Source organism: Urocitellus parryii, unplaced genomic scaffold (genome assembly GCF_045843805.1).
Source record: "Urocitellus parryii isolate mUroPar1 unplaced genomic scaffold, mUroPar1.hap1 Scaffold_109, whole genome shotgun sequence".
NCBI lineage: Eukaryota > Metazoa > Chordata > Mammalia > Rodentia > Sciuridae > Urocitellus > Urocitellus parryii.
This window is the reverse complement of record NW_027551845.1, coordinates 400,905-423,173: the sequence shown is the minus strand read 5'-3', so window position 1 is coordinate 423,173 and position 22,269 is coordinate 400,905. Positions and strand designations below refer to the sequence as shown.

The 22,269-nt window shown below is 40.7% G+C and overlaps 1 pseudogene; it reads right to left on the bottom strand.

Annotated features, from left to right (window-relative positions):
* Positions 1–9,824: 9,824 nt before the first annotated feature.
* LOC144251575 (heterogeneous nuclear ribonucleoprotein A1-like) lies at positions 9,825–10,784 on the bottom strand (annotated as a pseudogene).
* Between the last annotated feature and the right edge of the window lie 11,485 nt (positions 10,785–22,269).

Sequence of the window (22,269 nt, the reverse complement as noted above, 5' to 3'; positions counted from 1 at the left end):
CTGAAGATCAGAGGGATGATCTCTAGCATGGAATCTTGAAAGAGACAGTCCTGGCCAGTTTTTGTGTACACAATACAATCTTGATTTAATTTGATTTAAAATTGGAGTTGGTGGTCTTTTCTTTGTGATTTGGTTTAACATTAACCTTTTTTTAACTTCACTGTAAATAAAACCAAAGAACACAACAAAACTCCTGTAAATGAGCCAGGTGCATAAAAATAGTCATTCTTTACTGAAAGCACAGTATTCATTATAGAAATGATATAAGCTTAAAAATTAAAAGATAGCTCAAATATCAAGGTAGTTTAGGAGTTAGAATTCTTTTCTTTCAGAATATAGGTAGTAAAATAGGACAAAAGAGAAAATGTGAAGCCTAAATATATTAAGTAATATGCAAAAAAAATCACCAAAATATTTATTATAAAAAATTGTTTCCACAGAAATGGTTCAAAAGAAGCAGTCTTTTTGTCAGGAATAAACATTTGGACAGGAATGGAAGTTTTGGTTCTCTCTTTAAGTAGTTTTACTCATGGTGAATAATCTTTACACTATTTCTGCATTTTACTGGTTGGAATTAATTGTAATTCATATGTCTGCAAAAAAGGTACTAAATGCAGAAAAATATTATCTCTGTATATTAGCAGCAACTGAGTTATAAAATTTGCTATGATAACTTGTCTCTTCATGTACTTAAAGACTATGAATTTGCTGCTTAGCACTTAGGTATAATTCTCTATGTTGTTCTCTAGTTATTTATGTCTCTATGTTTTATACCAAGCTCTTAGTATGTGCCTTAATTACTGTGTGTAGCAATGTAGGATTTATGTCTTATTTGTGACACTTTGTTCCCAGAACTGTGTCTAAAGGGAAATATTAACAAAATGATTCTCTCTAATATTATATTATATTTTATATTTATTTATATATTTATGTATACATATATTTATAATTTAGAAACATACTTTGGTCTGAAACTACAATGATACTAGTGTATTTTAGCTTGAATTGGTTGTGAGAAACAAACTAAAAAGACTTTTCTTTTTGTTGGTTGGTGATTTCTGCAACCTCAGGAACCTAATGAATAATGGCAGAAATAAATAAGTAACTCTCTAGTGTGAGGCAGAACCACCAAACTAGATGATGTTTTGCTTCTACTTTCTATATTGATCATTAGAAACATACCTTTAAATTTACATGGAACACTTTTGGAATTCTGTTCTGTTAGTTCTTCTTAAAAAATCAATGAAAGTGAAAAATAATGCAGGAAAGATAAATAATTAATTTCAAACAATTCATTTCTTAAAATAAATATTTTTTTCAAATCACCAAAAATTCTGAAAAGTTAGAAAAGTTGAAAGCTTTAGAAATAGCCTAAGGTCTTTAGTCTGCATTTATTCTCTTATTCAGTTGTTAGATCTTCTTTTAGATCATTGGACATTTTAATAATTAGTTTTTCATTATCTTTATCTGTGATTTTATGTACTTCCATAACTGTGGGATCCTTTGTTGGAGCATTGTGAAGGGGGGGGGGGCGCGTGCCTGTTTCCTCATGTTTTCTGAGATCACGGACTTTCACTTCAAATGAGATGGATTTTCTTTCCTCTTTTTTTACATGTGTCCCTTTGTTGGTATCTTTCTCTGTTTCTGATACGAGTAGATGTCCAGGAGTAGAACCTGTGCAGAGGATTTTTTAGTTTGATTCATCTTGTTTATCTGTTTTTGCTTTTGTTTTCTAAAATAGGGGTCTTGTCTAAAAAATCTTTTCCCATTACAATAGCCTTAAAATGTTTAAAAATAAAATTTTATTTTTTTCAATTAATCCCTGGTTCTCCTGCATGGTAAGCAAGCATTTTACCACTGTGCTACACCCCCAGCCCATTTAATCCACTTTGAGTTGATTGTTTCTGAGTAAAGAGCCACAGGGTTCTAGTTTCATTCTTTTTCCTGTGGATTCCCTACCCTGTTTTCCCAACACCATGTATAGAAAAAAATGTCTTTTTTTTAAGAGAGAGGGAGAATTTTGTTTAAGATGGACACAACACAATGCCTTATTTTTTTATGTGGTGTTGAGAATCGAACCCGGGTCCCTCCTGTGCTAGGCGAGCGCTTTACCACTGAGCCACAATCCCAGCCCCAAAACTGTCCTTTTTCTACTGTACATTCTTACACCTTTTTCAAAAATAGGCTGCTGTAGGTGTGTGGGTCGAATTCTATGCTCTCTGTTCTGTTCCATGGGTCCATGCTTCTGTTTATAAGTCAGCACCATGCTGTTCTGATTACTCCAGCTTTGTCCTGTATTTTGAAGTCAAGTCATGGAACTCCTCTTGCTTGGTTCTTTTCATTCAGGATAACTGTGACTCTTCAGGAGCTTTGTGGTTCCATAGAAATTTTAGGATTGTCTTTTCTAGTTCTGTGAAGAATGCTCTTGGTGTTTTGGTAGGGATTACATTGAATCTGCCGATCTTGTTGGGTAGAATAGACATTTGAACAATATTGGTTATCTTTTTATTTGTGTGTGTGTGTGTGTGTGTGTGTTATTTTCAATTTCTTTCCTCATTGCTTTATAGTTTTCATTTTAGAGATCTTTTACCTCTTTATTTTAATTTGTTCCAAGGTTTTATATTTTTTGCAGTTATTGTAAGTAGTATTGTTTGCTTGATTTCTATTTCAGATGATTTGCTATTTGTATATAACAACTCTAATAATTTTATTTTTTGTATCTTGCAATTTTGCTAAATTCATCTATTACCACTACTAGTTTTGGATGAAGTCCTTGGAGTTTTCTAAATGTAACATCAGCTCATCTGCAAACAGTGAGAATTTTATTCCTTTTTTCCCAGTTTGGATGCCCTTCATTTTTTCTCTTGCCTGATTGCTCTAGCAAGCACTTCCAGAATTCCATTGATTAAAAGTGGTAAAATGGGCATCATTCTTCTGTTTCAGATCTGAGAGAAAAAACTTTCAGTGTTTATCCATTTGATATGATGCTTGCTGATGGCTTATTTGACACACCTTTTATCATGTTGAGATGTATTCCTTCTATACCTAGTTGTTCAGCATTTTCATCATGAAGAGATGTTGATTTTATCAAGTGCATTTTCTACATCTATTATATCGGTTTTGCCCTTCATTCTGTTAATGTGGGATATTACATTTATTGATTAGATAGTGTTGAACCATTATTGCATCCCTGAGATGCATTCCACTTGGTCATGTTAAATAATCTTTCTAGTGGGCAATTGAATTTAATTTGCTAGTATTTTGTTCAAGATTTTTGTATCTTTATTCATCAAAAATATTAGCTGTGGGGGCTGGGGCTGGGGCTCAGCAGTAGCACACTTGCCTGGCATGTGTAAGGCACTGGGTTCGATTCTCAGCACCACATATAAATAAATAAATAAATAAATAAAAAGTTTTATCAACAATTAAAAAATATTCTAAAAAAATAGCTGTGGATTAGTTTTTGTGTGTGTTGTCAGGTTTTGGTATCATGGAATTGCTGGCTTCATCAAATGTATTTGGAAGAATTTCTTTCTCTTCTATTTTTGGGAATTACTTAAGGAGAACTAGGAACTGTTCTTCAAATATTTGGTAGAACTTTTAGCAGTAAAGCTCTCTTGTATTGGAATTTTCTTTTCTGGAAGGCTATTACTACTGATTCAATCTTGTTACTTATTATAGGTCTGCTCAGCTTTTTTATTTATTTATGATTCAACCTGGGTAAGATATATATGTGTAAGTGTTCAGGAATTTTTCCATTTATTCTAGGTTACCAAATTTTTGCAAATAATAACAAACATGGGTATCTTTGTTCCTAATAATCTCAAATGATCCTTTGTACTTTTGTGGTGTCAGTTGCAATCTTTCCCTTTTCTTGTCTGAATTTGAGTCTTCTCTCTACTTTGCCTAGTTGTCTAGCTACTGACTTTTCACCTGTGTTTAGTTCTTTGAAGAACCAGCTGCTTATTTCATTACTCTCTCGTGCTCCTTTTTAGTCTCTGATTCATTATTTGTGCTCTGCTCTGAACTTATTATTTATTTCTTCCTTTCCACTAATTTTGGTTCAGGTTTGGATACCAGATGTTTTTAATACACTTGATAAACAATAATCTCCCAGGCTTTCTTAAAAATCACAGTGGACTGGTCATTTTTCTGGCTTTTCTAGTATATCTAACCTGGCATATACAATTTTATGAACCACAAAGCACATACTTCTGATTCCTTCCTTTACTACCTTTCTTCAAACTATGAATTTTTCATTTTATTCAGATTACAATATCACTTTCCAACCTAAAAAGGGCAATCTCCTGGGACAGTAGTGCCATCTCCTAACAGTCAAGCTAAAAGCTATGAACCATAATTATGAACTCTTTCTCATGCAGCTGTGATCCCATCCTCACTGCACCCACCATGACTCAGCATGCACAGTCCCTTCTCCTGCGTCTGATCGTCCTCTGCCAGGCAGGCCCTTCCCTCACAGCAGGCCTGGCACTGCCATTGCCAGGTGATGTTCTGCTGGGTGTAGGCATCTTTCAAAGGGCAGAGGGGAAGTGGGCCTCCTCTTCAAAGGAGGGGAACATGCCCAACTTAAACAGGTGAAGCAGAGAGCTTGGGAAGGGTCATTCTTGGTCTGCCAGCTCAGCCCTTCAGAGGGATGGGGAGGGGGTGCCTAAAGGGTCCTTTCTCACCAGCCCAACCCTTACTCGCCCTTTTCCCTCACAGGCACTCACTCCCTTCACTATGACTTCACCGTCAATTCTAAGGCAGCACCTGGACAGCAATGGTTTACAGTCCATGACCAGGTGGACCAGAAGAATTTTTTCTCCTATGACTGTGGCATGGACAAGGTCAAATCCTTGAGTGCCCTGGGAGGGAAAGTGAGTGCCACAGTCACCTGGGAAGAGCCCAAAATGTCACTGAGAGATATTGTGAATACGCTAAAACAGAAACTGGCTGACATTAAAGCAGAAAATGACATGGCCAGAGGTATGTAAGGATAGTCCAGGGATATGAGAGAGCTGATATTGGTTGAAGGAAATTGATTGTGTGCATATATAAAAAAAAAGAGTTAGATGTTGGTCCCTCTAAAAGCCCAGACATAACTGTTTTGGAGGACAGAACACAGCCAGATTAGAAGGAAAACAGGGAAGGTGGTACTGGGTTGGACAAAGGATTTGTTAAGAAAGGAGGCTGATTTCTCTCTGATGGGGGCAGGTCTGAACACCCTGGAGGGCAGGATGTGTTGTCAGCATAAATCCAACAGCTCCTGGAAGTTTGGCTTCAATGGACAGATGTGGCTCCTTTTTGACTCAGACAACAGAAAGTGGAGAGAGATACATCCTGGGTCCAACTGGATGAAAAAAATGTGGGAAAATGACAAGGAGGTGACTGAGTTGTTACACAGGTCCTCGATAGGTGACTGTAGAACCTGGATTCAGAATTTGAAGGAATGGGAGGCAGAGTTGGAGCCAACAGGTAACTGGCAGGAGGGGGAAGAAGTGGGATTCACATGAGATGCTTCTACGTGTGTGTGTGTGTGTGTGTGTGTGTGTGTACAATCCATCAAGCATGAGTCAGACCTGGGTTAACATTCATAGGTATAGTCTTCCTATCTTTTTCCCTTCTCACCTCCTAATGCCTCTTTTTTAGTGCACATTCTTTTGGTCTGACATTTGCTCGTCTCTTTTTGGAAATTCCTCTAAATCACTTCACATGTCAGCTCCTGAGACCCTTCTCCACCACCATCCTCATGGGTCTCCTCATATTCTGCCACCAGGAAGGATGAGTTGTATGGTCACCCAGGCTTCTCCCATTAGCTGTATGAGCCCCTTAAAGACATGGCCCGTTTCCTGTCTCCCTCATTTCTCAGGACCTGTCACAGCAGCTGCCACATAGCAGAGATCTAGGAACTATCTGCCTTCCTGAATGACTTGGGGCAGCAGGATCTAAGCAGATATGTCCTCATATTTTGGTCTGAAGAAGGGCTAATACTCTTATGTTTTCATTTCAGGACCTTCAACCACCACCCCAAACACAGTAATTGCGAAGTCCTCAGCCAGTACCTTTAATCACTGGAATTCAGTACCTTTAATCACTAGAATCCTCATCATAGGATGCATCATAATTTTTTTCTCACACGTATTGTAGGCAGATTGAAGAGAGGGATGGGGGAGATGGGGAAGCAATGAGGACAGGAAAGTGAATTCCCAAGATCCTAGTCTGTACCTTGACTGGTCCTTCCCATTCTGAGGTGAGACAGAAGAATCAGGCCTCCTGTCACTGGAAGCAATAGCTTGACCATGCTCAGCCCTGAGTTCTGAGAAATCCTCCCTGTCAGGGCCCATGGGAAAGAGGAGTGGCCATACCAAGGCAGCCTGTGGGCTCTAAAGGGTTTTAGCTTATGCAGGTCTGATTCAGACCAGATTTCTATTAGAGGGACACAGTGGGGCATGGTGTGGAGATAAAAGGAACACAGGAAGGAAATACCCAATCCTGGAAGATGGCAGCATGGTATCTCCATTTAATGTGTACAGAGAAAGGGACTTCATACCCACAGTCAAAGAAGAGGGTCCTGGGACCTCAGTCCTGGCTCAGTGGTAGAGTGCTTGCTTAGCATGTGTTAGGCACTGAGTTTAAACTTAAAATCAAGGTATTATGTTCATATGTAAAAGAGAGGGAGAGAGAGGGTCCTATGGCTAACACCAGGGTAAGGCGCAGGGAAGGCCTTTCCCAGCCCAACCTGGAAGGCTGGAGTTCAGGGCTGCATTCCGACAGGAGGCTCATTTCCAGAAGCTGAGTTGAAAACAGAGTGGAGTCTGTTCAGGATGAAGGCAGAGGATGCCAGCTCTCTGGGGACTCCTACAACTCCAGGATTGGGCTGTGGCCCTGGAACCCAGCCTCCTGCAGACTCCAGATCCTGAGCCAGCTCAGCAGCCTCTGCCTTGAGCAGGGCCTCTGCAGAGACTGGTGGGGCTGAGCAGCTGCTGGAGCCTGATGCTCCAGCTGACTTAACCAGAGTGGAGGGAGTAGGCAGGGCCAGTCACTTTTAGAGCTGTGCTGCTCCCAGGTAAGGAGAGGTTGAGGGAGAAGGGGGAAGAAAGATGTCATCTGCAACCCCACCCAAAGTCTGGGAACTAGGTTCCATATCCCCTCTCTTTGGCAGGACTCTCCGCATCCCCAGGTCCTATGGACCCTCCTATCGGGGGAGGAGCAGACTTCCAGTCAGGGAGCAGATCCAGTCATTAGGGCTTCAGTCCTGAGACCAAAGCCTATAGCAGGGCAGGAACTGATTCTGGCCTGTGGGAAAGAAGGGAGGAGGGGATAGAGGCTGTTGGATCCTTGGGTAATGGATGGAGGGAAATACATGACCCAAGCTGAGCACCCAGAAGAATTGAGATAGAATTTCTTCAGAGAGTTGAAGTAACACCTGTTTCTTTTCTAAAGGTTCTCCCAAGAAACTTCTGAAAATGTGATTCAGTTAAATAACTGGCCTTACTGGTCTTCTGCCAGTCTACTCCCTGCTCTTCCTCCATAGAGCAGATGAAGATTGAAGTACAAATCCAGAGGCCTCCAGCACATCATCACGTATTCTAACTTAGCCTACAGCTCTCCGTTCAGATCCAGCATGGGTGAGGTACCCATGGGAGAGATGGGCTGGCTGTGAAATAAAAACTGTGAAAGTAATCTATCAAGAAATAAATACAAAACGACAAGAATCATATTTTCAAAGCAGGGCATGACCTGTTGGTAAAGTGCTTGCCTTGCACAAGGCCCCGGGTTCAATCCCTAGCACCACAAAAAAAAAAAAAATTATATACATCATATTGTTAACTTTTAAATAAGCCAGTGTGTCTTAATTGTCTTTTAGAAATATAGTTTACTTTGCAGTGTAGAGAGTAACATAAAATTTTATAACGTATTTATTTAAATATAAAATATTAAATGACACCATTAATTTCCAATTAATTTGTTATTATTATATAGTTTAAGAGCTATTGTTGTAGAAACTTTTGTTTGAAGAACATCAGCTTAGTAAAATGTTCTTTTAAATCTTGTACTTTAATGACGTGTGTATTTGGGAAATAAAGATACAATTAATATGTTATTAATAATTATCATAATTACACTGATTTTTTATATTAACCAAGTTTAGCTTTTAAAGAAAAATTTGAAATATGGAATGTAATGTGGTACTTTTAAAATAACAGTTATTGTTTAATCAAAATGTTATATACCTTAAATCCTTTAAAACTAGTGTTTTTTTTAAAATAATAAAACTCAACAGACATAAAAAATTATTTTATTGGAATGAGAGTAGATTAATATTTTCAGTATTTCTTATTTCTTTTATCCTTTAGTTAGAATTCCCAAGTAATAAAAGTCTGTGAAAAGATCTTATCTATATTGGTAAATAAGCCTCATGTCAGAACCTTAGCAGGATTTAAAGAGTAAAAATCTTTCAATAACTTCAGCTGATTGTGTTAATTTCATGTAACCAATTTAGCTATATGTAAACATTTTGAAAATTATTTTGTACATATTTTGTTTTAATTTACTGAGACATTTATAGCCTTTCACTTTACTAGGTTAAATTTTTCTTAAACCTTTCTATATAAATCACACCTGATAGAAGTTTAACTCCCAGCCCCTTGGTTCTCATGAGGACATAGAGAATAAAGGAATTTTAGATCTTATTTTATATTAACCAAATTACAAACACATCTAAAGTTTAAGTATATTTTAGTTAATAGGGTCTGATGTTTTTATATTTAGTAGATGATATTTTAGCACCCAATGGATGACATTCTAGCACTCTAACCTTGCAAATCAATAAGTACCTCTTTTAATAAAGACATATAATTACTCCCCTTTACCTTAAATGTATTTATTCTTAACTGTAAGATACAAGACATCAAACAAATTTAGATAACAGTATTAATTATCTTTTTCCTGTTAAAGAAAATTGTTAGAAACAAATAGATATAAATTTTAAATATCATAGGGATTAACAACTTTATTATTATTATTATTTTAATATCTGTATTTATCAAGGGGGTCAGTAGATAGTTTTCAATGTGGTAGGAGGCTTGTTTTGGTGCTTGTTTCTTGGTGTTGCAGGGATCTTGAAGGAAATAGGTTGTTTGGTCCTAAAGCTGTGAGCCAAGACAAGGGCCAGCATGATCTGGGCTTTCTTGAACTGGGGAATTTCACCCAGGAGTTCCCAGAAAAGTGGCTTCTGTGCCTTAATGGCTCAAACAAACCCCTAATTTATATATGGTTCTTTTGCTTATTCACATCCAGTCAGGATTTAGAAGACCCTCAGGTATTTCACTTTTAGGGACACAATGGGGTGGACTATTCTGATAGCTGCTTTCACTCTCCTGTCTATTGCAGCAGCCACACCCACCTTTTCTTTGCCACCCATTGATTCCTGCTACCCCAGGATATGATGACCCTCATGAAGATCCTGTAACTTCAACTTTGAACTTTTTTTAAAAAGACATTTATTCAGCGTCATGATCAGACTATTACATTTAGCAATCAACAGCCCAGGTGCCAAAAACAAAGTAGATTAATACCCTTTGTGGAATGCTTTGAACTTTTCACAGAACAGAAACTAAAAATAGCCTGTTATACAATTAGTCACAAGTGTAGCCCTTGAGTTTTTTGCCCATACATATGAGTATTGTCTAAACCATGTCTTCTTTGTAGCAGCTAGGCCCTGCCAATACTGCTTGGCTGAGTTCACAAATCTATTGTAACCTTTAGCTTCCCTGTCACTTCTCTGGCTCTCCTCTCCTGCTAAGCTTTGTTTCCTGGCAGTATTAAAACCTTCTGCCACTGCCATGGCTACTGCTGCTGCTGCTGGAACCACCATTACCATCATGGTTTCATAATTTGGCAAATATTGGCCTCTACCACCATAAGGTCCAGAGCTTCTGCCTCCAAAGTTTCCACCCTTCATGGGTCCAAAATTTGATGACTGATTGTTATAACTCCCAGAATCATTGTAGCTTCCACCATCTCCAAAATTGCTTCCATCATTACCAAATGCATTTTAGCCATCCCCACTGCCACCATATCCACCACCATCATGGCTGCCACCAAAGCCACCATGACCACTGAAGTTCCCTCCATGACCAAAATTGTCATTTCCACCAAGACCACCTCTATGACCACCACCAGTTTCCAGAACCACTTCGACCTCTGGCTAGATGAGGCACTAGTCACCTCTTGCTTTGACAGGGTTTTCCTCACTTCACAGTTGTGGCCATTCACAGTATGGTATTTTTGAATGACAATCTTATCCACAGAGTCATGGTCATCAAAGTTACAAAAGCAAAGCCCCCTTTTTTTCCACTGCCTTGGTCAGTCATGTTTTCAATAACTTAGATTTTCCCATATTGTTCAAAATAATCTCGTAGGTGATGTTCTTCGGTGACTTCTTTAATGCCACCAACAAAGATCTTTTTCACAGGTCAGTGGGCCCCCGGTCTTTGAGAATCTTCTCTTGAGACAGCTCTCTTTGGTTCCACAACTTTTTTATCTACCTTGTGTGGTCTTGCATTCATGGCTGCATCCACTTCCTCCACAGTGGCACAAGTGACAAACCCAAAGCCTCTGGAGCGCTTGGTGTTTGGGTGTCTCACAATCACACAGTCCGTGAGTGCTCCCCATTGCTCAAAATGGCTTCTCAGACTTTCATCAGTTGTTTCAAAGCTCAGCCCTCCAATGAATAGCTTCCACAGCTGTTCGGGCTCTTTAGGGGACACTGATTTAGACATGATGGCAGCAGGAAGAGAGACTTTGACGATGCTTTCTATGCTCATCCATGGGCAGAAAAGCCAACTTTGAGCTTTTTTATTGTGTTTCGTGATAGTTCAATTCTGCACTTTTCATTAACGTGATAAGCCATGTCCTTTGCTAACCTGTGGAAATATACACTTAGCCTCTGGCTATTGGAACAAGAAATAACAATAGTTTCCATCTTTGTTTGTGTAACCAAATATTTCTCCGCACCTTGAGTTGACCTTTGTTATCGTTTAGAACTGGGGTATCCCCCAAAGATCCATGTATTGACTATGGTGCTATTGAGAAGTGAGGAAAACTTTATGAGGACAGGAGCTGGGTCACTCCCTGAAGGGCTCTTTGTGTCCCAGGCCCCTTCCTCCCTCTATTTCCTCTCTTCTCTGTCTCTCCCCCCCCCCCGCCTTCTCTACTTTCAAAAAGAATAAATTGTTTACCCTTGCTACCATAAAGGGAGCAGTCTCTTTTGCCACAGATCCTACTGTCAGGATATTCTTCCCTACCTCAGACCCTAAAGCAATGCAGTCAGCCAAACTTGGACTAAAAATTCTGAAACAGTGAGGCAGAAATTAATCTTTCCTCCTTTAGTTTACTGTCTTCAGTAGTTTCCTCACAGTGATGGAAATCTAACAACCTTGATGGTGCAAGCAATATTGTTTGTAAAATACCATGGCAGACTTTATTTTTAACTTCAGGGACTCTCTTTATATGATTTGTTGTACTTAAATAAACATCTCTGTTTTTAAGCAATTTTTAATGAATTGACAATTTTTTAATGCAGTGAATGTGATGGTTAATTTTATGTGTCAACACACTGCCTAAGGAATACCCTGATAGCTGGTAAAACATTATTTCTGGGTGGTGTTCTGAGAGTGATTCTGGCAAAGATTTGCTCTCAAAGAAGTAGACTGAGCAAAGTCTCCCTTCTTAGTAAAGCAAGCATCATCCAGTCCTTTTAGGGGCTCAACAAAACCAAAAGTCAAAGGAAGGGCAAATTCCTCTGCATGATCTGAGATGTCCATCTTTTCTGGTTCTGGGATATGACAAACCTTCACTATTTCTCAGTCTCCATGACTCAGATCAGGACTTAAACTATCAGCCCTCAGGCCCAGGTCTTTGGTTCAAACCGAATTATACCCCTTGCTTTCCTGATTCTCCTGCCTGCAGACAAACACTAAAATTTCTTGGCTCCATAACCCATCAGCCAATTTCTACAATAAGTCTCTTGTTTCTGATTCCCTGCAGAACTCTGACCAAAAAGTCTTGGTAGAGAATGAATGATATTTTATACTTTCTTCATATTATAGAGTAAAAACAAAACAAAACAAAAACCAGTGATTCTGCTTAGTTGGTTCATATAAGTAGAATGTAACGATCACTCTTAACAGGTAGTCTAGATTGCAATCTCAAACATTTTGCTGGCTCAAAACAAATGTTCTTGTGCTTAAGGTATGAAATTTTACCCCAGTGAACTTCACCCTTGATAGTGATTTTTTGTTGTTGTTGTTTTAACCACAATAACCTCAACCTGACCTCACTTTCAATTAGTAGTCCTGCTGCTTCCACCCGCACCCAGAGGTCCATTGCCAAGTTGCCTGCAGGTTTGATTGCACACAGCCATCTCCATCTTGAGACACTGTCCAGTGCCTGGGGGATGGGGGGAAGGATGCTTGCAGGTTTGCTGCCACCACCACCTCACCTCGTGGTGCAGCCAACTCTGTCTGGGGACACCAGCCAAGACCTGGAGGTCCTGTGCCAGGGTGCCTAGGGTTTGGCTGCCCTAAGGTCCTCCTGCTGGGAGTGCTGGTGGCCACCATCTTGCCAATTCTTTGCAGGGTCCCTCCTTTGAGCACATCCCTCATGGTCTTTCTGCAAGGTGAAATGGTGTTCAGATCCTAAGACTGCAACATGGCTGAGCCTGGGGTATCTTACATCCTTATCTGTCAGATAGTGAGTGGGTCTGCATGGGTCATTCATGTCCAGGCAATCCTGTGAAACTTCACAGACGAGGGGCATTTTGCCTGGGGGAAGCATTGGTTGGAAATGCTGGAGAGAGCCAAGTTTCCCAGCACCACTAGTCCTGAAGTGTCTGGGGACAGATGGAGCTGGTCAGAAGGTTGTAAGAGGGTGTTAGGGCATCTTGCTATCAACTTGCCCAGCCAACCAGTCTGGCACCCACCAGACTGGAGCTATCATCAAACTCTAGATAATCCCACCTATCACAACTCTAAATGATCTCAAGTCTAGCCTATTTTGCAGCCATTCTAACATGTAGTAAGGTGGGATGCAGACTCTTATTTCAGGTAAGGTGGGGATCCTGACAAAAAAAAAACACAATACAACATTACATCTGAAACATAAATTAAACAAAGACTAAGAGAAATTTTAACTTTCTTTTTGTGAAAAAAAAGCAGCAAAATGCTTTCTTGTTTTACAACTTCACCTTTAAACAGATCAGACTCTCATTATTAGCTTCCAAAAATGTATTTAAATTCCAATTCCAATGTGAAGATTAACACCAAATTATATATATAACTTATTCAACATGTTACTTGATACAGCTATAAAACCTCAAATGACATGAATAAATACCAACCAAATTTGTTATTTTTATACAAATAAGAGATTTTGCTACACATAATTTTAGTTTGGAGAACACCAACTTGGCAAAGCTTTGCATTCAACTAAGTTTAACTTTAAAGTGCAATTTAGAATCCAGAGTGTATGGTAACACTAATCACAGGTCTGTATGGATTAACAAAATCAATAGCCTTAAGTTTCTTATAAATTTAGGAAACAGGGTTAATGATAAGAAATTGACTTACTCAAAGCAAACATATATAAGACAGGTCTTCAATTGAGAGCATGGTCCTTCAATGTCAGATACAATGTATAAAAGAGAGCACTTAGTGGTTATCTTGCCAGTAAACTTGCATATACTTTCATTTTATTAACTTTTTAAAAAATATTAATTTTCAGTTGTAGTTAGACACAATACCTTTATTTTGTTTGTTTATTTATTTGTTTGTTTGTTTTTATATGGTGCTCAGGAAAGAACCCAGGGTCTCTGCTCTACTGCTAAGCTACAACCCCAGCCCCTCGTTTTATAAATTTTTACATAATACTTATACAAGGCTTAGATAGCCATAGTTCTCAGTATATGTGACTAGGCATAATGAATACATTATACCTAGTCACATATACTTAGGGTGACATCTATATTGGTAGGTTTAAGTAACAGTTGTTTGATTAACCAGTTACAAAGTAATTGTTTCAGACTTTCAAACAGATACAAACCCTAATGACTTTAAGACTTAGTTTCCACAAGCCGAACAAATAGAATAAAATTATCTTGATAGATAAATTATAGCCAAATTAAACAAACACACTAAATTTTTGAGATTCATCTTCTTCAAACTTTCTGCAACTTACTTAGACATTCACAACTTTAAATCCTTAGTTTTGTCATCTTTAATCTGGGACGTTAGCACAAGAATATTACTTTACCAGACAAAATATTTTCTCATTCAGAAACATTTCTCTTACTTTCTAATTTTCCATACTAAAATATATTTCTATACCTGTAATTTTCTTTTATCTTTACTAGTTTGGGAACTTTTTTGAAATTCATATTTTGAAACAATCCTTATGGATGTTATCTGTGCATTTAATTTACACAACAAATTTCATTCCAGGAGAGGGTTGGACAATGCAACATATACAATAATTATGATTTAATCTTTTTTCTCCTATGTTGCTTTCAATGACATTTTTGAGCCTGACCTGTCTCCATGAACACTATCACAATGCCATCAACTTTAAGTGAGTTCCCCACTGTCACTTGTACCCAGAGGCTCCTTTTGGGCCTTTTCTTATACTAGCAGACTGATATGCAATGCAAAAAGCCCTTTCCATTTTTCTCTTTAGGGGTTCTTGAAGATCCCTTTGCAGAGGCTGCCTATGAAACACAGGTTGTCCTTAGTTTCTGTCTTTTTCTTTTCTGGGTGCAGTTATTTGTCCTGCCAGACTCCCCAGGCTTTTAGTTTATGGGATAGTGTTGTAGCAACAACACCGCTTTGTCCCAGTGATGAACTTGCCCTGGCCAAATGGAGTGTCCTGTCAGATCTTAACAGTGGAGACTATTCCTGTCCCCAGGTCATAAACTGACAGTTCTGGGACCGACTATCACATCCTTTGTAGCCAGCGGCCTCCACCCCCCACACACACCAGAACAAAAGGGGCAGAAAGGCAGGACAGAGGCCAGGCTCTCTTTGGCTATTGTTCTAGAGCCCAGGCAGTTTTCTGTGATTTTCCCCCAGGTTTAGGGCTGGTGTCCATGACCCACAGTGAGATGACCTGCAGCTGACAGGGGCCAGGATGAGGAACAGTGCTAGGAGTGCCAGCTCTGGGTTTAAAGACTGAAATCTTTTGACCCTTTCCTCTGGTGTCTTGCTATTCTTGCACACCAGCAGCAATGCCTTTGGCACCTTCCACTTAGTTCCTGATGGTTGAGAACCCTGATCTTCCTAAGTGCCCGCCCATACAGGATCCTTCATATACTTTACCCCTGACAGGCCTACTTCAACTTCTGAATTGTATAATAATCCAGAAAAACCATTCAAAGGTAAGACGGTGTTACAGTAAACTGTCTTTCTCTTAGGTTTATACCTATTCATGGTGAAAGGAAAGTAATCACTACACTCGGAGCAATCAAGGGATCTTTATTGCAGCGGTGTCTGATTGACTCGGAGAAAAAGAGGAGAGAGAGAGGGCCCAGCAGGAGAAGGTTTTTAATAGCCCTTTACTGTGCTAGCTGCCTTGTTGGTGTACAGTGATTGGGTCACACTGTAATTGATAAGGGTGTCATCTTCTGCCTTCAAGCAGATTGGGCATGGGCTAGGTGTGGGTTTCAAACTAAAAAACAACAAGAGGAAGTAAAGGGAAAAGGTGCCAAATAATCATCCCAAAAGAAAGGGCTAATGAAGGGTGGGAAGCAGACAGGTGAGGGTCGGGTGTTCAGCCTGCCCCACAGCTAACATTTGTTCAGCCTGATCCGCAACTAACAGTACTTCCTTATATGTGGAAGGCACTGGGTTTGACACTTAGCACCACATAATACTAAATAAGATAAAGGTATTGTGTCCATCTAGAACTATAAAAACTTATTTTAAAAAATGTAAAACCACGGACTGGGGCTGTAATTTGGTGGCAGAGCACTTGCCTAGCATGTGCAAGGCACCGGTTTTCATACTTAGCATCACATAAAAATAAAATAATTTTAAAAAGTAAAACTATGAAAATGGTATTACCTAATATTTTCCATAAGGTTAGTCCTCTATTCAAGTTCATCTGAAACATGAATACTGTTCAGTCTTACTGTGTGCACATTCATCATAGCCCAGGAATGGAACTTACTTGAACGGGAAATTAGAACTCACTGAGAACACTGAGGACTGTCTTTATCCTGGCTCTCTGCCCCGACCCAGCACTCCCATTTTCCTGTTACCAGGTCTATTCTCTTCCTCTAAGTCCAAGATTCACTCCACTTGGCTGAACACTAGAATTCTTGTCTCTATTAAAGTTAGGCAGAAAATCATTCAGTGCTTGAAGCTGCCAAACATGAATGGCAATACAAGAGTGGCACCCAGTCTGAAGCAAGGGATGGTGATCAGAAAAACATGGAAAGGACCAGACATTGAAGGGAGGTTTATAACCAATTATTGTAATTTCTGACTGTAAAATTGATTCATACGGATCACACACCATTTGAAATGTAAGAATACATAAATAACAAAATTAACTTACATGTACATTAACAACCCAAAGATAATTAGTGTGAGTGACATTAGGAAGATAGCCATGTAGGAGTGCTTCAGCTTCATCCTGCCCCTCCCATACAAATTCACCCCACAAATATCCACAGACAAGAGTGACCAGAGACAAACATTTAAATCCAGAAAAGCAGGGTTCAAGTGGTAAGAGAGACCATTTTTTCCCATGTTCTCCCTTCCCCAGCTGGAATGAAACCACACACAGCCCATCCCCCTACACACCAGGGTTTCTACAGTGGAAAATGTGAGGTGAAGATGGACATTCAGCTTCACCACCATTCTGGAGCCCTTCACAAGAGGCAGGCCCCTGTCTCTCCCCACTAAAAACATTGAGAAACCTTTCAAAATTGGATCAACTGTAGCAACTATAAACAAAGACAGAAGAGAGCTCACAGCAACAGATGTGTAGATCTTGGTGGTTGCCCTATGCTCTGGGCCAGGGCACACTGCAAAATTCTGACCTGGCTGGGCAGTTGTGGCAATCCTGGTCATATAGTGATAACTAGTGGTCCAACAGGTTCTGCAGAGAGACCAATCCAGATAGTCTGATGGGACTTTCTGAATAGGATGCCTCTTGGAAAACCTCACAGGACAAAGTTAACTAGGAAGAATGGAGTAAGTATACATACTTCAAGCTTTATAGTGTACATGACAAATATACACAATATTATCTGTCCATTTTTTAAAATAATAAAAATTGAAGTTTCAGCCAATTAAAAATAAAAGAGAGCTAGGTATGGTGGCTCATGCCTGTAGCAGCTCAGGAGGCTGAGGCAGGAAGATTGCAATTTCAAAGCCAGCTTCACCAATTTAGTGAGGCCCTAAGTAAGCAACTTAGTGAGACTGTGTCTCTAAATAAAATATAAAAGGGCTGGGGATGTGGCTCACTCGTTTAAGTGCCCCTGGGTTCAATCCCTGTTACCCCCCCAATATATATATATATATGTTTTCACATTTCACAATCAATTAAAATATAGCCTATAGGATCTGGAGTTGTAGCTCAGTGGTAGAGCACTTTCCTTGCAAGTGTGAGGCACTGGGTTCAATCCTAGGACCACATAAAAACAAATAAAGGCATTGAATCCATACACAACTAAAAATGTTTTTAAATAATTATTTTTTTTAGCTCTAGGCGGACACAATATCTTTATTGTATTTTTATGTGATGCTGAGGCTCGAACCCAGTGCCTCAAGCATGCCAGATGAGAGCCTACCACTTGAGCCACATCCTCAGCCCCCCAAAATTTTTTAAATAGAGTAAAATATACCTATAGACTACATAAATTTCTCTCCCATGCAAGCTTGCACCCTGACATTAGCCACACACTCAAGATAAAAAATTTTATGGGATTATTTGTTATCCTCCCAGGGAGTCTTAACTCAACTCATGGGAATCTATTCTCCACTGGAAATTTTGTTACTGTTAGGCTCACTATGAATACTGTCACATTCTTGTTGAGAAAAATTGGACCGCTTTGCATTCCTACCATAGTAACAATTTCACTTCCCTTGTCAACGCTGGGTCTTAACAATTACAAGTTTTTACAAAAAAGTTGCCCTCGATGAAATGATGCACTTTTAAATTGAATCAATTTGCACAGCATTTTATTCTAGGAAATTGTATACAGGTTTAAACATGTATGATTATTGCAATGTTCTCTTTTTGCTAAAGTAACTAATGGGAGACCATCCTCATCTTCATCAAAGAGCTGGCTGCATATAAATCTGATGGACAGTCCATAGATTGCCATGCAGAAGGAAAAAGAAAAGTCCTTATAAAATGAGCTAGTCTGGGAGGATCTTTAAGATGTAATATTTTAAGATATATACTGAGAACAGCTGAACGTATATGGGCTCCATATTTGCTTTGAAAATAAACATTAATACTAGACACAGCTCTCCTTTCCCTAACGAGAAGTGTTCCCAAACTCATTCCAGGTTTTCCTGTCTGATGTCGAAAAATAAATGTATTTGAAAAGCCACTAGCATTAGTTATCAACTCCCCTGATTTTGCAGGGTCCAACAATCAACCTAGTTTATTGTCAAATTAGAACAAGAACATGGACCCAGCTCAGAAGCTTAAAGGTGTTGCTTGCTTTGGTAGCAAAGAAAAGCAGAGTGTGCTGGACATGACTAAGCTGGGCCCACTTCTCTGCCCTAGCTTCCCTGGGCCAGGTTCCAGGATCTGAGTGGGCGCCTGCTCCTCACCCACCTCCCCACCAAGTACAGCAACAGCTGCCTGACAGGACATTACCACTAGACAAAAAAGTGCTGTGCTTTTTTAAACACACGTGTAAGAAAAACAGAAAGAAAGAAAGAAAGAAGGAAAGAAAGAAAGAAAGAAAGAAAGAAAGAAAGAAAGAAAGAAAGAAAGAAAGAAAGAAAGAAAGAAAGAAAGAAAGAAAGAAAAAACAGCACAACTCGTTTGGGAAGAAAAGACTTGCAAAACATGTTTTTGAAAAAACCATTTAAAAATTTTTTTTAGTTTATTTATTTTTATTTTGTTATATGTGACAGCAGAATACATTACAATGCATACTACACATATAGAGCACTTTTTTCTTATCTCTGGTTGTATGCAAAGTAGAATCACACCATTCGTGTCTTCATACATGTACTTAGAATGATGATGAAGTACATGAAGATGTATGAAGGCACGAATGGTGTGATTCTACTTTGATAAAACCATTTTTATGGAAAAGAAAAGGGCGGAGACTAGAAACGATGATGCAGAAATCAAGGGAAAGCGGCCTCACTCCCTTCAGTGAAAAGTCTCGGGCAAGAGGAAAAGAGAAATCAGTAAAGTACTAAAGCGGAGGCCTAGAAAGTCTCCAGGATGCATCCCCACCACCGTGCCTAGCCCGGCCCACACCCCCGCGCCTCCCCCGCACCCAGAAATTCCCAGCACCCCCTGCTCGCCCTTACCAGCATGCACAAATTCCCTGCTCCCTGCTCCCCACTCCGCCCGAAACCCGCTCCCCCCTGCTCCGGGTGGATCCCAGAGCCCCACTCCCGGGCCCCAGCCCCGCCCCCAGGCCCCAGCTCCGCCCCCTGGCCCCAGCTCCTCGGGACCGCCCGGCACCCCTCATCAAGCTGCGCCCACAGAAGGTCTGTGCTACGGGCCACCCGGCCAGCATCCAGCTTCTCGCCTCATCCTGCCTCCTGCCTCCTGAGTCAAAACCGGTCTTAGCCCTATGTATAGAAGTCTCCACGCCCAGCTCCGCTCTCTGCCCCGCGCCCGCGGATCTTTTAAAAAGCGGCCGGCACACACGGGCACCCCCTCGCGCTCCAGTGTAATCCACACATGGCTCTGGATACCCTCACCTGGCTGCTCTTTTCGGTCACCCTAGCTCTGCTTCTACTGCCCGACTGTTTCTGGTCGGCGGGGACCGGTGAGTTCAACTATAGAGGACTTGGACCAGGTGGGACTGAGCCTGTGGGGGCGGTGGAGGGGCCTGAGGAGGGGACCCAGGCTCAGTCCTGCCATCAGGTGTACATATGTGACGCCTGTCACATGACTTTCTGCCACCCCTTAAGTTGTATCTTGTCTGGTTCTCATCCTCAGGCCATTGAGAGGAGCTGGAAAGAAAAAAGTAAGGGCAGGAGGTGGGAGGGGCAAGAGGAAAGGAGAATGCAAGCTGGCAATCCCTGCTGATGTCTCCCAGCCTCACCGCTGTCTCCCCAAAGCATGCCTGAGCCACAGCCACCAGGGCCAGGTGCACAGAGGCGTGACCCCACAAGGTTAGGACAACAGATATCCCTAGGCCCATCTCTGCTCTACAGACTCTCATCCCAAGGCTGTTGACCCTTGAACTTCCCACCACACTTTGGGAATCTCAGCACCTGCGCCCACAGAGCCTCAACTGCCACCAGCCACAATCACTTTTTTGTGATTCAGTGAGCCACCACCCAGCTCACCTCCCTTCACAGCTTTTCTCATCTAGCCACGCCCCATCCAGGGCCTCCCTACCTTCCCATCCACCTAGGGGACCCTAACCTCCACCAGGACCACCTGGCACCATATACCCATGCCTGAGGACATACCCTGCAAACATCCCCGCCTCACCCACAGATCCTAACACAAGAGGAGGGGGCCCCATTTTTCCAAGTATGACCTTGGTAATGGTATAGAGCTGGGGTCATCTAAGAAACAGATAGTGCAAAGACCTCCTCTTCAAACCCCAGTTCTTTTGATCAAGTCCTAAAGATTTCAGACATTTTACCAGAATAACAAAAATGAGTTTATTGAAGAGAGAGGAAAAGGGAAAGGCAGCACTCTCAAGGGAGAGAGTGGGTTCTCTCAGAGAGGAAAGAGACAACCTGCCTCTCCTGTGCTCCAGTTGTATTGGGGATCCCAGGAAAGTTTCCAGAGAATCCTGCCCAGGCCCATCTCTTGGCTTTTATATATATATATATTTTAGGTGTAGTGGGACACAATACCTTTATTTTATTTATTTTTATGTGGTGCTGAGAATCGAACCCAGGGCCCTGCATATGCTAGGCGAGCGCTCTACCTCTGAGTCACAACCCCAGCCCACCTCTTGACTTTTGACTGACATCAGGGTGACATCAGATTTCAAGTTAGCATTGCCATGACAACTCTCTCTCCTTGGCCCATGCTGACTGGTTCTAAAAGGAATTTTAATCATTTTTATAGGTTTTATGGTTAGGAGGAATTATCTTTATATTCCAAAATCTGTTCTGTGAAACACCCTTCACATAGCTCTCCCTTCAAAGTAACTTGGGTTCCTCTTATCAACATTATTTTCTGCCTAAATTTCTTCCAGATAACAGGTACTTTGCTGAGGAATGTGACATATCCTGTCTAGTAGAGTTAGATAAATTGCTTTTTAGCAAAGAAAGCATATGGGGGTCAGCACATTGGGACATTTTATAATTATTATTCAATTATTCTCTTGACATCATGTTCCCACCATTGTCAACTGTCTGTCTAACAGCAAAGGTGCCATCTATATGTTTCTGTTGTGGGAGCATCTATAGACTCCTGACCTTGGATCCTAAGCCTATGTAGTCTATCTCTTGGGGAGCCAACATCTTATAGTGGTATAAAGTAGGCACAAGTTGCAGACAGTAAAGGCAGACAGTAAGCACTTTCAACTCTGCAGGACACACTATACCTGTCTCTATATCAAGTACTCAATTCTGCTTTACTGTGAGAGGAACTAAAGACAACATGAAAATGAATGGGGCACTAGATTTGCCCACTGTCCTAGTCATCTGACCCTAGATTAGAGTGTCTCCAATGTTGGTGCCCATTCCCAGGTTGTCTTCCCCAAATAGTTCTTCAGATGCATATTTCATAGGGAGACGCAGGTCCTATGTTCCTGTGGCTTCAGGTTGGACTGGTTTTTAGGAGGGGTTCCTGTAGATTGGGGCTGACTATCACCCAAAACACACCATTTGCTACCCAGTGGATTCCTTGGTTCACTGGGCAGTAGGCTCCTTTCTGAAGTCACAGGTGTGAGCTGAGGGTGAGGTGTTGCACTAAGTAGAGGACAAATGTGTGTCCTCCAGGATGACATACTATTTTAAACAAACTGTCTGCGCAAGGCATTGTCAGAAGATTGTACTTGGCCTTCACTAAGAGTTGTCCTGATCTCACAAGTGACTT